This window comes from Patella vulgata, chromosome 1 (assembly GCF_932274485.2).
Source record: "Patella vulgata chromosome 1, xgPatVulg1.2, whole genome shotgun sequence".
In the NCBI taxonomy this organism is placed as follows: domain Eukaryota; kingdom Metazoa; phylum Mollusca; class Gastropoda; family Patellidae; genus Patella; species Patella vulgata.
Genome location: NC_065879.2, coordinates 93,294,833 through 93,310,457, shown reverse-complemented (window position 1 = coordinate 93,310,457; position 15,625 = coordinate 93,294,833). Strand labels below are relative to the sequence as shown.

At 33.7% G+C, this 15,625-nt stretch overlaps 1 protein-coding gene across 2 annotated transcripts in view; it reads right to left on the bottom strand.

The window, feature by feature from the left end:
• LOC126816802 (zinc finger protein 271) overlaps positions 1 to 15,625 on the bottom strand; it is an 80,804-nt gene that overhangs the window by 37,123 nt on the left and 28,056 nt on the right. The window contains exon 1 of one of the 2 annotated variants that reach the window (XM_056100247.1): positions 10,862 to 10,955. The exons of the other annotated variant lie outside the window; for it this stretch is intronic. The gene's annotated coding sequence lies outside the window, so the exon portion shown is untranslated. Of the gene's footprint in view, positions 1 to 10,861; positions 10,956 to 15,625 lie in introns of those variants that run through there. 2 annotated transcript variants of the gene reach the window in all.

Below are 15,625 nucleotides of genomic sequence, written 5' to 3'. Positions count from 1 at the left end.
TCAACCGTAGCAAAGATCGTGTATTTCTAAAATCATGCTTGGAATGTCTTTAACCAATTCTATCTCATATGTAATATGATGTGAACAGGGCCCCGTTTCACAAAAACTTAAGGTAAAATCACTAAAATAGATTTTAACTAAAATCAAAATGAAATTTTAAGCGTTTCACGAAGATCGTTTGTAACTTAAAATGCAATTTTAGTAGATTTTAGTTAAAATTGCTTGCGCCCGCGCAGTGAACATTTCTGATGTGGGCTCTTACGGTGTAAGCAAATACGCTTCGAAACAGGTTGAACTAACGGGTACAATGTCGATGGGGAGAGTTTCATACGTTGTAGTAATGTTTGCACATGGTCAGACAGTCGTAGCGTGGTGAAATAAATGAATGAATTGCCTATGATACGTTTCGAAAAGTATCGGTGGGTTGGCCTTGAACTTGATTAAGTCACTGGCTTCGATGTAATGTCCGTCTTCATTAGCCCAGTATAGGAGCAGAACAGTAGGACGTTAAACCCCATTTCATTTCATTTCGATGTAATATGTATCGATAAACCGTAGGCAACAGTTCTATGGATAAACTATATTAAATCCCTTGAATTTGGTAGTTTTATGGTAATTTGGATAACATAAACTATTGAGAACTTTCACAAACATGTGATATTTCTGACTCAAACGATTAATCTAGACTGTACATTATTCTCGAATTTTAAAAGTATTTAACAATTTATTTTTAAACTAATACACGATGCCTAGATTTGAAATGTCAGACCCATGGGCCCTTTCAATAATACTTTGAAAATGCCAGTACCACACTCCTTATTGGATAATGCCTATCTATCTTACTAAATTAAAATGATTTTTCCCCAATATAAAATACCCTTGGCTCCTATATACAACTTTTCTGATTTGCGCTGTGTTATTAACAATAAATTTATGATATTAAAATTTAATTTCAAATAGGCCTATAAAAATGTTTCAATAAACACATTTGAGATTATTGATTTATCTTTTTTACAAATTATCACAACCCCAAAACCATATGAGTAAATACTATGCATATGGTGTGTCTAGTATTATCGGGTTGTAGGCCTTCTAAACAAGAAATAGGCAATTTTAAACAATTGTAGGCCTACAAAGATTTTTTTATAGACATTAGATATGAAGTGAGTTAAGACTCTTTTTTTTTGGGGGGGGGGGGCTATTAATTATTGAAAATGGTATAATTTATACTTGAATCATATGGTAATATATAAAACAGTAACACAAAGTTTTGTTTACTGGGGTTTTGAGGGAATATTTGTTCTTGGGGTTTTAATTTGGGGCGTCATCTAATTGCTTATATTGCCTTATAAACGGGTGGGCCGCAGCTATATTTCCCATGCAATGAAAAGAAATTGAATGAGAATTATTTTTGTGAATGATAGTATATTAAAATTATATGACCCAGTCCATTGACAATATTATCATTATTCCAAATATATCTATATGTCGCAATAGATCTAACAATGTAGCTCTAATTAATGTTTGTTAATGTCGTGATTTTAAGTTAGGAGAGGATGACGGCTGTCCTAAGTTAAAATTGTTCCTAATCTATCTAAAATGCTTAAAATCGTTTTGTGAAACGCTTCTATCTTAAGTTAGGTTGGAATTTTAGTTTAAGACGATTTTAAGGAAATTTAAGTTTTTGTGAAACAGAGCCCAGGTGCTCTGTGAATATGAACACCTAACCTACCTGCCAGGTGAATGATAAAAGTATGTGAACTCGCCACGACATAAATTAATCAGTAAATCAAATTAGAATTGTTGGGTTCCTTATAAGATAGGTAAAACCTAATACAGCATAAATTAGAATAGTCGAGGCCCTCTAAGATAATTCCAATCACATTGTGTGATTAATTATAGGTATTGATAAAATTATAAATTATAAAATATTGCCTTTAATCATGAATTACTAGGAAAATTTAGTTGTTAATAAAAACCAGTTTTATCATCTATTACTGGAGATTGTGTATGACCAATCTACTGTGTTAATAAATACATGTTTCATATACCTGCTAGAGATTGTGTATGACCAATCTACTGTGTTGATATATACCTGTTTCATATACCTACTAATACGTCTGTCATATACCTGCTTACTATATAAATAACCTAAGCTCGTGTGGTGATATATATACCTTACATATACCCGCTTCTTATTATCTAAACTGTGATGTAACTTGGTCAACCATAACTTTTTACACATGTACAATGTATATGTTGACACACACACCTACCATTGTTCAAGTATCATCTTCCAATGACTCATCTTGCGTTCTTCTCACACATCTAATATTATGACGTAACGTAGGATCTATAAGTATTGTATAATAACCAGAATCGGTGCCTCATAAAATTTCGTCTACGAGGTTGGACAGGCAACTCTACTCCTAGTCACGTAAAAACGAGATATCCAATAACAGACCTTATGATGCAACGTGCACGTGTTAACTGTTCGCCCCCTCCCCCATATAAAATAACAATAAATAGATGAATTATAATTTGACTTAATTAATTTATCTATCAAAACGTAATGGAATTACACACAGCCAACAATAAAGACATATATTGTAAAATGAGGACCTCGGTGAGGTGATCAATTTAGTATGTAGTGTAGTTTGTCTTGTCGGTTTTGTTTTATTTGTAGTGCGGTTCTACTATTTAATGTTTCTCACATCCAAGTTATAAACACTATAATCTCTAAACAACTTCTATATATATCATAGTCTATATAGGTATGCAGTAAATTATATGTGGGTCATTATCAAAATTGATAAAATTTCAAATACTATATATGACCACATTTCAAATATGGTTAAATTTTTACTGTTTATATTTATTTTATTAACACCATTTTAGTAACTTGAACGTCCAATTTATAGAAATGTAAATAAATCATAACATGCTAAACAATAACATTGCTGACAATAGCAGAATATATTGTGCTTCAAATAAACGATAACAAACGAAGAGAGTTAGAAATAAAAGCAAACGTCAACATGAAAAAAAATTTTCGGGGAGTTCTCTTTATAATATGACTATCAGTTTGGAAAAGTTGGGCCGTTGAAAATTTCTAAAAAAAAATCTATTTATTTTGCTGGAATAGTAATAGTTTATCCTACCATCTTGTAAGATGTGGGAAAATATATTCTACAATATTTTTGTTTCTGTGGTGCTTTTCACCACAAGAGCTCCACAAGATATTGGACATAGACAAAAATTCAATTTTTTCAAAAATGTCTTCTCAGACCCCTTCATCTTCCTGTGTGGTACCATATTCCACAAGATTTTTGACTTAAAATAATTTTGATAGTGTTTAGGTATCTGTTGTATTTTAACACAAGAGTTTCACAAGACATTCGTCATTTGTTATTTATTTATTGTTTATTTAATCTTGATGTGGATGATATAAAGTATAGATAAAGAGGTTTGTAGAATTTTGTGACATCAGTAGTGCAAACCCGACTATAATGCCCAATGTAACCTTCCCCGCAAATCATCTTTCAAGCTGTAAACGGCAATAGCGCGGACAAATTAAACATGCGCATAGACGATTTAACCATGTATGCCTGTTGACTTCACTCTTAGCTAATGAAAATAGTTCGAGGCAGCTATTCTCAAACACTTGCTCTGCAGGCAATCCCCGGGCGAAAGAAATCCACCTGCGTTCGCTTTCCTGCCAGTATAAGCGATTCCGTTCAAATTGTAGTTAAATAAATCAAATGCGATGACCGCGTTCACGGTCGCGGCCGCATTCGCGCTTAGTGTAAGCAACCCTTAAGTCAGTTACCGCGATCATACAATGGACCTGACGCATACATCACTCTTTGGGGAAGTTGAAAAATTTACAAATAAATCGTTTAGACAGGGTGTATTTGGGCCAGTGACAGCTAACAACTGTATAGTTAAACATAGCTAAAATATCTGGCTATATCCTTTTAAACTAGTGTCGCAAAGAACAATAAACAGCTAGGGCCATATTTGCGAACGGTGTCTAAAAATAATATGTGATTAGGTCTAATCGCTAACTAGCTAGTTAATGGTTAGTAGTGGACTAGGTTCGATGAACTTTCTCTTGCATTGGCCTAGAAAGGTTATCGGGATTTTCCGATGTGGTTTCCCCTTGTCAGTGGCGGAGGGTCTGACAAGGACAGCTGTCTGGTTCTTTGCATGGGACGAAAAACCGAAGTCGCCTGTACACATTGACGTGTACGTAAAAGATCCCTTGGCAGTTGGAATTCGATATTAGAGTAGGTGTCTACGGGGAAAATGAATATTCGTGAAATAAGATAGCTAAGTAAACTAGAGTACAATGAATTTCAGTAGCTGATAAAGGAACAAACTAAATTTAGATCAAAGCGCTGTGTCCCTACTTTTCTTTTGGAATGTCATCACTACAATAGGAACTATATAAACTTGTGATATCGCTACTCTTTATTTACTTTTTCGCTGGTAGTTTTCTCATAATATTACACTTTCCCACAATTATAAGAGAGATTATAAGCTTCTAGTGTCCGATTCAAATGGAGAGATACCCTAGGTTATTCCGCTTATGAGGCCCCTTCCAATCCCCACCCTCGCACCTAGAGGAAAATGAAAGTGTGTTTGAGCAGGGATGGTGACGGTGTAAAATAATATTATACACCTGGGCCCGAGGCCCCCTAAATCTTGTATGGCACCAGTAGTGCCAACACGAATGATGTCTGGCGCGAGTTGAGCAGGGAAGAAAGAAAGGTTTTTATCTGCTATTTTAATGAGGAATGAGGTATTAATTGTATCGGAAATCATAGTATAGCACTTTATTTATATCTTGGATAAGTTTTTAATATGTGTCAATTAATAATTTTGGAGATATATGCCTTGTTTCAAGTTTTCAAGCACAGCGTGGTCGGTGGTGACACTACGTGACCTCATTTTGCTCTGGTCGGTGGTGACACTACGTGACCTCATTTTGCTCTGGTCATTCCCAAGACCAATTTAGCAGCGGTATATGTTTATTTATATGTAAATACTAATTTATATTGTTATAATTATATCAACCCTTTTATTTAATTATTTCCTGTAAAAAGGCCTATTCATTTATGTTGTGTTGATTTTCATCTAGGCTGTGAAATTCGGTATCCCCTCCCTTCTATAGAAATGTCTTTGGCAGAATGAATGCTCAAATATTGTAAATTGTATCTTTTCAGTTTTTTATGGTGATTATATTTAAATGTTTAAAGGAAGAAAGTTGTTTTTATTATCTTCACCCGTAAACTCTACCCACTCACTGATAAGAAAGTATGCATAAAAGAGACTTGCCCAGAAAAATTAAAATGTAATTACTATTTTCAAAAAATTCTTTCACATCTACGGCAAGGTTTTTATAAGTCCAATCAATATCTTGTGGGAGTTTTGTGGTGAAAAACACCACAAACCCAAAACACTATCAAAATTATTCGAAAATCTTGTGGAATGTGGTACCACACAGGCATATCTTGTGGAACTCTTGTGGTGAAAAACACCACAGAACAATACATTTTCCCCACATCTTACAAGATGATAGAATAAACTATTATTGTTCCAGCGAAATAAAAAGAAAATGTTTCATTGTCCACTTTTCCAAACGCCCCCAAACCTTGTCATGTCTACACTTTCATATATTATCGTTGCTCAATAAATGTGCGAATTTTATACAGTTGAGTCATAAGGTACATTAAAATAAAATCAACGTGAAGCGTAGGCCTATAATATATATGCTGTTACCAAGCTTCGATGGGCTTACTACTAGTTCGTTCCGCACGACTGTCTTTCGGATAATTATAATTTGACAAAGCGGCGTAATACCGATACATAAAACAAAATTTACGGTCAATGTGAACTTCGTAGCAAAATATAAGTTCAATTTTGTCTGACATAAGTGATAAATGATAATTTCTATAAAGAATTAATACTTCATAATGGCATATCAGTGCACTTAATTCATTCTTAAGCTACCCCCCCCCCCCCCCCCCCGAGATGACTAAATTTTGGGAAGTCAACGTTGTAGAATATCACCTTTATGGTATTCTCGAACAATGATTAACTCAATGATTAGGCTAATCAAAGTTTATAAAACGTTAATTTAAAATTTAATCATATTTTCAGAATATGACTGTTCAGAAAATCGGAGACTAAATTTCAGATTAGCACTAATCAATTTTCGAAAATATGGGCATTAAGGTCTAAATAAAGCAATCGGAATGAATGTCTAAACGGGGGATGTGTAGATGGACATATCACTAAATAGTAAATGAAATGGGGTTTGACGTCCTACTGTTCTGCTCCTAAACTGAGCTAATGAAGACGGGTATACGCCATACAGTGTGCTATTAGGGAAATTTTTCCCCGGCAGCGGCACTATGACCTACTCTTATATTGAATTCCAACTGTCAAGGGATCTCTGAAGTGCACCCGTGTTTTCACCCAAGACATTACAATATAGCAAAATGAAATGATATGAAATGGAGTTTAACGTCCTACTGTTCTGCTTCGAACTGAGCTAATGAAGACGGACATACACCATACAGTGTGCTATGAGGGAAATTTTGCCTGGACAGCGGCACTACAGCCTACTATTATATATCGTTTTTTTCGTCTGGATGCACACTACTGCTAAATATCCCCACGTGAAAGCGAATTATTGAAATCAAATTGTACCATATGTTAGCTCCGAAATGCCCCCCCCCCCCCGTCGTAGTAAGTGATTTCTAACAAGGCCCATCACTCAGTCTAATTGACAAAATCCTGATGATTATAAATATTTAATGAATATATTAAAAAGTTAGACTATATGACGTTAAACCTCTTAATGTCACCTCGGCCTCATTGGAAGTTCTAGAAGTCACTTTATTCACGAAAACAAAATAACTTGTATGTAATATAATATTATTGTAGTCATACTTCAATACCCGTGTATAAAAGAACACGTATAATCTTCTGATCTTATCACATGATATACGTCCTGATGTCTCGTGAATAAATACCAGCTTATGTCATAGATACTGAACCATGTTATACTTTACGTATTACTATGGCGTGATATAGTCCGGTTGTTGCTGCCGTGCCCTTAAACACCATTTCATGTCATGTTATGTGCTATCGTTGTCAGTATTGTGCCAGACACCAGAATCCTACCTCAAGTATCATACTATAGATAACAATTGTTTCTCAGTTTCTACAATATTTTGTAGATGGAACATTAATGATTGGAAATGCACAAACCCTTTGATATTTTTCGTCATTTGAATGATTTTAAAATAATCGATTGATGCCTATAGTTGAAACTGTTGAATATATTAACGATGCATTGATATAGTTATTATTTCTGTTCATCAGGTTATAAGACGGTAGATATTTTAAAGATCACGGGCACATGCGGTTTTTTTCTTACGTATTTTAGGATTTTGAAACAATGTCGTGCCTAATCTATTAATTCAAATTATTGATTGATGTTTGTCCACGTTGATGGATGAACCGTACAGTGTACAAATATATATGTAGGGTCATTCCATGTCACCTGGACCAATTGTGGGAACATGACCCCCTCCAAAAAAATTATAAAAAAATATATGTTATAGTATATGGCCTTAAACTAAGAAATCCGAAATTTTACCTATGTAGGTTGGAAACTCGCTGAGATATGGCCATTTGAAATTAGGGTACTAAAACGGATCATAAATTCAGTAATTTTTTTCAGGTTTTCGAATGTTTTAAACTCACACTTCTATTAGGAGTAGGGAATTCTAACTTGGTTATCTAAAACAACGTTTGGTGAAGATTATGAATTTAGCACCACACTCATTGTCCAGTGCATAGTGTTCGTGCCGCCAGTTTGCAAAATGTGGAACAAATAACTATTCACTTTGATTTTCAGGATTTCAACAGCCTCTTGCAAAGTCACTATTGTATACATAAACTTCAAAATTGGCATAGTTAATGTCAGTTTGTCTTATATCAATTTACAAAAGTTTCTAAGTCGATGGGATATAATACTTTTCCAAATATTCAGTCACGAAATTCAATGCACACTGAAAACATACAAAATATACCCATTTTCACCTTAAATTTTGGCCATGTGGGAGAGGTTAAAATTCTGAAAAAGTTTGAAAATAAAACTTCAAATACCCTACATTAAAGCCCATCTTGTGTATTTGATGTCTTATATTTTTAATTGACACTTGAAATCTGTGCGGGGATAAAGTTTTAATGACTGTTATCCAAAATTTTGACTTTTCACGTTGATTTTAAAATAACTTCTAAATGACCTATACTCCTCAAACATGTCTATTTAGAGTGACTTTTTTGCGTACATTAAATATGTAATCAATTTGGATGTAAATTGTATTGTTCTAATTTTATTTTGCCTCCAAAATGAACTATTCACTTTTATTTTCAGAATTACCACAGCCTCTGGCAAAGTCACTGTTGTGTACACAAACTCCAAAATTGGCATAGGTAATGTCAGTTTGTCTTTTATCAATTGACAAAAAAATCTAGTCGATGGGATATATACTTTTCCTAATATTCAGTCTCGAAATTCAATGCACACTGAAAACATACAAAATATACCCGTTTTCACCTTCAATTTTGGCCATGTGGGACAGAGGTTAAAATTCTGAAAAAGTTTGAGAGTGAAACTTCAATTACCCTACTATAACATACATTAAAGTCCATCTTGTGTATTTGATGGCTTATATTTTTAATTGGCACTTGAGATCTATGCGGTGATGAAGTTTTAATGGCTATCATCAAAATTGTTGACTTTTCACTTTGATTTTAAAATTACGTCTAAATGACCTATACCCATCAAACGTGTCTACTTAGAGTAAATGTTTGCGTAGATAAAGAATTTGCAATTTTTATTTGACCTCCCAAATGAGAAAATGGTTATTCCGCTTTACAAATTGAAATATTCGGCTTTGACAGTCAGATTAAAATTACTTCTGAAAGACATTTCAGAGCAACTTATAATGTAGAATAAGAATATATACTCATTTGGCTACAGGGAGTATCGTTTCAATCTAATTTTGCTTTAAAACACAGGGGAAAACTTGTTTTGTCTGCTTAGCTACTTAGAATGTTGGAGTACAGTAATGTTGTTACACTACCACTAAACACTTGAAAACTACAGGCCGCAATTCTTAACGCATGGTCTTGAAACTTTGCATACTTATTCCTTATACCCTAAGGATGTTTCCTATTGTTTTTGGTGCTTGCCCAACCCGGCCCAAAGCCACATCCATTTTTTCTTTGTGTGTCTGTGTGTTGTTTTACCTCTACAGACCGCAATTCCTAATGGATTGTCTTGAAAACTATTCATCCTTATACCCAAAGGATGACTGTTATTATTGTTGGTTCATGCCCGACACCCAGGGGCATTGCAACACAGATTTTTGTGTTATCGTCCACAGGCTGCAATTCTGAACTTTTAGTGCATGCCCGACCCCTGTCACGCTCCAAGATGACCCATTTATAATTGCGGCCCATAGGCGATAAACATAAAAAAAATGGGCGTTGCTATGCCCCTGGGGTCGAGCATGCATCAAAAATAATAGCTGTCATCCTTAAGGTATAAGGAATAAGTATGAAAAGTTTTCAAGATGATCAAAACACACATACACACAAAGAAAAAATAGGCGTGGCTCTGCCCTTGGGGGTTGGTCATGCACAAAAAAAACAATATCGATCATTCTTAGGGTATAAGGAATAATTACGAAATTAGAGAGTTTTACTCGTATTAGAAATGTGAGTTTAAAGCATCCGAAAACCTGAAAAAAATTACTGAATTTATGATCCGTTTCAGTACCCTAATTTCAAATGGCCATATCTCAGAGAATTTTCGGTCTACAGAGGTATAATTTTGGATTTGTTAGCTTAAGTCCGTGTACTGTAACATATATTTTTTATAATTTTTTGGGAGGGGTCATGTTCCCAACTTTCTGAAATTTGGTCCACTTGACATGGAATAGGCATTCAGGAAGGTGTACTCGCCTCCCCCTCCCTCTCTCACAGGTAGAATATGGTTCGTCTACAATTTCCAAAAGATATTTACTAATTAAATGTTTAAGATTTGTTATTCACATTCTATTAGTTGCCAAATCTGCCTTTTATTACATGTCTTTTTTTTACGGGGGGGGGGGGTCGACGTAGTTCATAACGTAAGAATGGAGTATAATTTGACTGAATTCAGCAATACTTTCATTTTGCGTCATCTATATTGGAACTATTATCGCAAACACGACCAGCTATTTATCTAAATCGTACAGACATCATTAAGATTATCGGAGTTCACAATATGTTAATATGTTATCCGAATTGTTATACATATTTCAGCTAATAGTGGTATGAACTATCATTTTCACGACAGCACAAAATTCACGAAAACATAATTGATTCACGGGATTCGTTCTCGCGGAACAGTTGGTCTTGCTTTTGTACATTCGGGTTCAGTCGATGTAGTGTCTTCAACTGGATTATCTTCAGCTAAAAATCTTGAATGCAGTTTGTCATCGCTGAATCTCCCAGATGAAGATCATGTATTTTTTGGAATGTCCATAACCCTTACACCACATATGTAATATATGAACATTCAGACCACACAAGAACTCCTATAATGTCACGACACATACAGATCATGTCTATAACCCTTACACCACATATGTAATATAATGAACATTCAACCCAAACATGAAGTCCTATAATGTCACGACGCATAAAAAAAATTACGTATTAAATTGTAAGTAGATTATTTGAGGCCCTTGTAAGATAGATATTGATAAAAATATAAATTGTAAAATATTACCTTTAATCATTAATTACCAGGAAAAGTTTAGTTGTTAATAAAACCAATGCTTTCTTCTGTTACTGTAGATGGTGTTTGGCCAGTCTACTATACGTCGTGTATTAATGTTAATATATATATACCCCTGATTACTATATAACATGTGACGTAACTTGATCAACCATAACGTTATAACAAACAGACCTGTCGTTTTATACATGTGGGTTTATATGTTCTCACACAGCTATATATGAAACATCTAATGTTATAACATAACGTAGGATCTATAAGTATTGTATAATAACCTCATATAAAATAACAATAAATATTATTTATTAGTGAGTAATGATGATAATAATTTATTCAGGGGAATGGACTAATGAAGACGGACATACGCCATACAGTTGGTTATGAGGCGAATTTTGTCCGGACAGCGGCGCTACGGCCTACTCGTATATCGAATTCCAACTCCCAAGGGGTATTTGACGTGCACGCCAATGTGTACAGGGGACCTCGGTTCTTCGCCCCACCCGAACTACTTCCTGCAGTAGTAATACTAGACCTATTACTGTAAAAGATGTCTGTGAACCCGGACGGTCTTCTGGTTCTGAATACAAATTTACAAAATTGAAAACAAATTTACAAAAATAAAAATTATTTTACAAAATAAAAATTATTTTACAAAATAAAAATTATTTTACAAAATAAAAATTATTTTACAAAATAAAAATTATTTTACAAAAAATAAATTATTTTACAAAAAATAAATTATTTTACAAAAAATAAATTATTTTACAAAAAATAAATTATTTTACAAAATAAAAATTCAAAATGGAAATAAAAAACAACAATTATTTTTTTCAAAATTAAATTTTAAGAATAAAAAAAAAGGAAATAAACAAAAATAGCTCGTATTTGAGCTTTCGTAAATGTTATATTTTACATAAGTGATTAATAATAATAATAATAATAATCAAAATGACTTTATTTTCTGAGGGAACATATTTAGTACATGAGTTCTAATTTTCTACATGCCCCTCCTACTCTATAAAACTAGTAACTACACAGTAACAATACTTACACATATTTACAAAGTGCATATATATCATATCAAATAGGCTTATAAAACTAGCAACTACACAGTAACAATACTTACACATATCTACAAAGTGCATATATATCATATCAAATAAGCTTATAAAACTATCAACTATACAGTAACAATACTTACAGATATCTACGAAGTGCATATATATCATATCAAATAAGCTTAAGCTTATAATCGGGAAATATCAAACAAGGGTTAAAAGATTTAACGTGTTTTACTAACTTCTTTTTGAAGATAAGACATGAAGACGCATGTTTCACAATTTGAGGTAGCGGTATATTAGACGGTCTTGTCATTGCCCTTTTGGATTTTCTAATTTAAATTGATTTTCTGATCTCAATGTCATGGTAATTTCGGTCAATTTAGAAGTTTCACAGAATGTGTTATATAAATATGAAGGTAAATTGTCTCTTAGAATTTTGAAGGTCATCATTCCTTGGTTGTGTTGTATGCGTTGGTAGATTGTGAGCCAATTTAGAGATTCAAATCACGGTGCCAAATGTGAAGCTGGTCTTTTATCCAAAATGTTCCTTGCAGCACGCTTTTGAAGTTTATACAGGACCTGTAGTTAACCTTTATTGACATTACCCCAAACTGTGGAATGTATGTATGAACGTAACCCCATACTATTTTCTCTGGGAATACACTTTAGTGGGACGTTAAACCCCATTTTATTTTATTTCATTTTCTTTGAATCGGGAATTCCCAGGGTTTATGGTTCACTGTGAAACCTACGACCCGAAAGGTCTAGAGAATATATAGGCGTTGCCGCGTTAATGTTACACCATGACGCCATTTTAAGTGTAAAAATTTGGCAACGTAATAGTAATGACGTTTTAAACAGTATGATGTTAGTTCACTTACATAGTTGACGGTTTAATACGGCTAATTGTTTAACCAGTATATTACAGCTAATTGATTTAACCAGTATAATACAGCTAATTGTATTAACCAGTATATTATGGCTAATTGTTGTAACCAATATATTATGACTAATTCTTGTAACTAGTATGTTACGGCTAATTGTTTTTGTTTTAACCAGTATTATGGCTAATTGTTTTAATTGTTTTCGGTGTGTAAAATTCATTTTTATTGATGATCGCTGTTCAGCTAACCTTTAACACGCACAGGTACAACACGGTCTCTATGTGGTCCCTATAATATACACCTTAATTCTCTATGTGGTACAACATGGTCCCTATAATATACACCTTAATTCTCTATGTGGTACCAGACGATCCGTTTAGAAAACACCTTAATTCGCTATATTTATGAAATCAAGGTTCATCCATTGCCCACAAGAATTGATCACTTTGTAGAACTTACAAAAGGAATGTACCTACATGTACTTATTTTTTGAATATACAGTTGCCATACAATGTACATCCATATTTTCCAAGAGATGGACGGAGAACAGGGAAAATCGATAGGGCTTGTCGTCTCATTGTCTCAACGCTTCACATTGAATATAAAAACACATCCGTCACAAAATATAGCCATTTGACAAAGGGTGTGGGGGAGGGTATTTCTAGAACGGAGGGTTGACAAGCTTCTTAGTGTGAGTTGGGTATCTCTAGAACGGAAGGTTGACAAGCTTGAGTTGGATAACACTAGAACGGAAGGTCAATAAGCTTCTGAGTGTGAGTTGGATAACTCTAGAACGAAAGATTGATAAACGTCTGAGTGTGAGTTGGGTAACTCTAGAACGGAAAGTCGACAAGCTACAATCCTGTGATGACGACTGAACTCCAATCCTGTGATGACGACTGAACTCCAAGTCCCGTAATAATAAATGTTATAATGATAAGTATTCAATTGCCAAGTTGCGTGATTCCTTAAAACGGGTTCGTGATACTGCAATTGGTTCCGATGAAATCTATTAGATGTGTTACAGATCGACAATTATATTTTCGTTGCCAATCATTATAGAATTTATTTACCCAACCAGGTTTATATTATAACACGTTAGACTTTTGAAAAGAGACGGAATTTTATTATAGATTTGATCGTATATTCATATATTTTCACATTTTAAATAATTATATATTATAGTGTTGTTTTTTCTTTACTATTAAGAATACTTATCTGTGATATTTGTTTTCTGTGCATTTCTTTATGCATACACTGCCTAGAATACAAGAACCGTTACTTTTTTTATATGAATAGGAAGATAACGTCTACCTTTAACAGGTGTAATTTAATCTTTTAATCATCATATTATCAGTATGACGGGTGCACTGTTAACGCGTCATGCATATTTTATACAATTGTCAGATATTCTTTTCGGTATGTTTATTGTGTATAAACGAAGCTCCGTTCTTCTATTTATTCTATTAGCTATTCATATACCCCACTATAGTCATGTCAGCCACATACCTTTTATATAAAGATCAAGTATGACAAATAGTTTTTTTAAAAAAAAACAGTTTGTGTAATCTCAGTTTAAAAGTGATTCAATTCATCTCCGGTAATACAGTTTCAAAGAATCGGGTAATCCCGGGCAATATAGTTTGCTGTGATATATTTATGCAGTCAATAGGAAATTCCCGGGAAATATCAAATCTAAATATTTCCCTATGAAGGACGAATATAGGTGACTGATTATTTCAAATTGCTTTAACCCCAGGAAGTTTTTATCTTTAAAGTGACGTATTTTTAAATAAAAGAGACTTTGTTTGGCAATATAAATATTAATCTATGGCGATAATTATTGATAAATATAAAGTTACCCAAGTTATTTTATATATTTGTCTTTACATTATTTGATTTGTTCCATATATAGATTTAAATGTTGACCTGTACACCTGCTACCTGATAGGCTACATGTTTTGTTTTTTTTATAAACCTAATTAATTTGTTTTCAAATTGTGATTCTTATTTCACCATTAGCTTGTCCTAGACGGATCTCCCACCAAAACAAAACGCAACTAATGTACCATCTAAATTCAAGATCAGTTGTCGTACCATAAATATATTAGATGCAGTTTTTTTTTTCAATTACATATTCCATATTTGGACTAAGGTTTGCATATTTGGGCATATTAAGCTAATCAATTATTTAATACATTTTTGTCCACGTGATATGAAGGGTATAAGAGGATATGATGAGTGAAATCTCGGTATACACGTTGAAATTCTTAGAAGGGCATGATGCAACATTTTCAAAGTTTTGTTTAAGTTGTTGGGGTATGTGAAATGTTAATACATAACTTATTTAAGATGATAGGATTGCGCTCATACAGACACAAGTCCACATTGAATGATTTCACTTGAATGAATACAAGTTTTGAATTTGGTATGTTAACTGACGATGTTTAGAAAATCTGAACGAAAACTGTTTATTCACCTATTTATTTATGTTTTTATTTTAAATTAGACTTTAATGTGATTTAATACACCCTCACATCCATAATGTATCCATTTTATGTCCTTTAACCTAACAATCTATCAGATACTTGTTAGGTTGACAGGGCTGATGCTTGTGGTGGGTAGAACAGGGGTGATACTTGTAGTGGGCAGGACAGGGCTGATACGTGTGGTGGTTAGGATAGGGCTGATACTTGTAGTGGTTGGGACAGGATTGATACTTGTGGGTAGGACAGGGGTGATACGTGTGGTGGTTAGGACAGGGCTGATACTTGTGGTGGGTAAAACAAGGCTGATACAGGGTTGATACT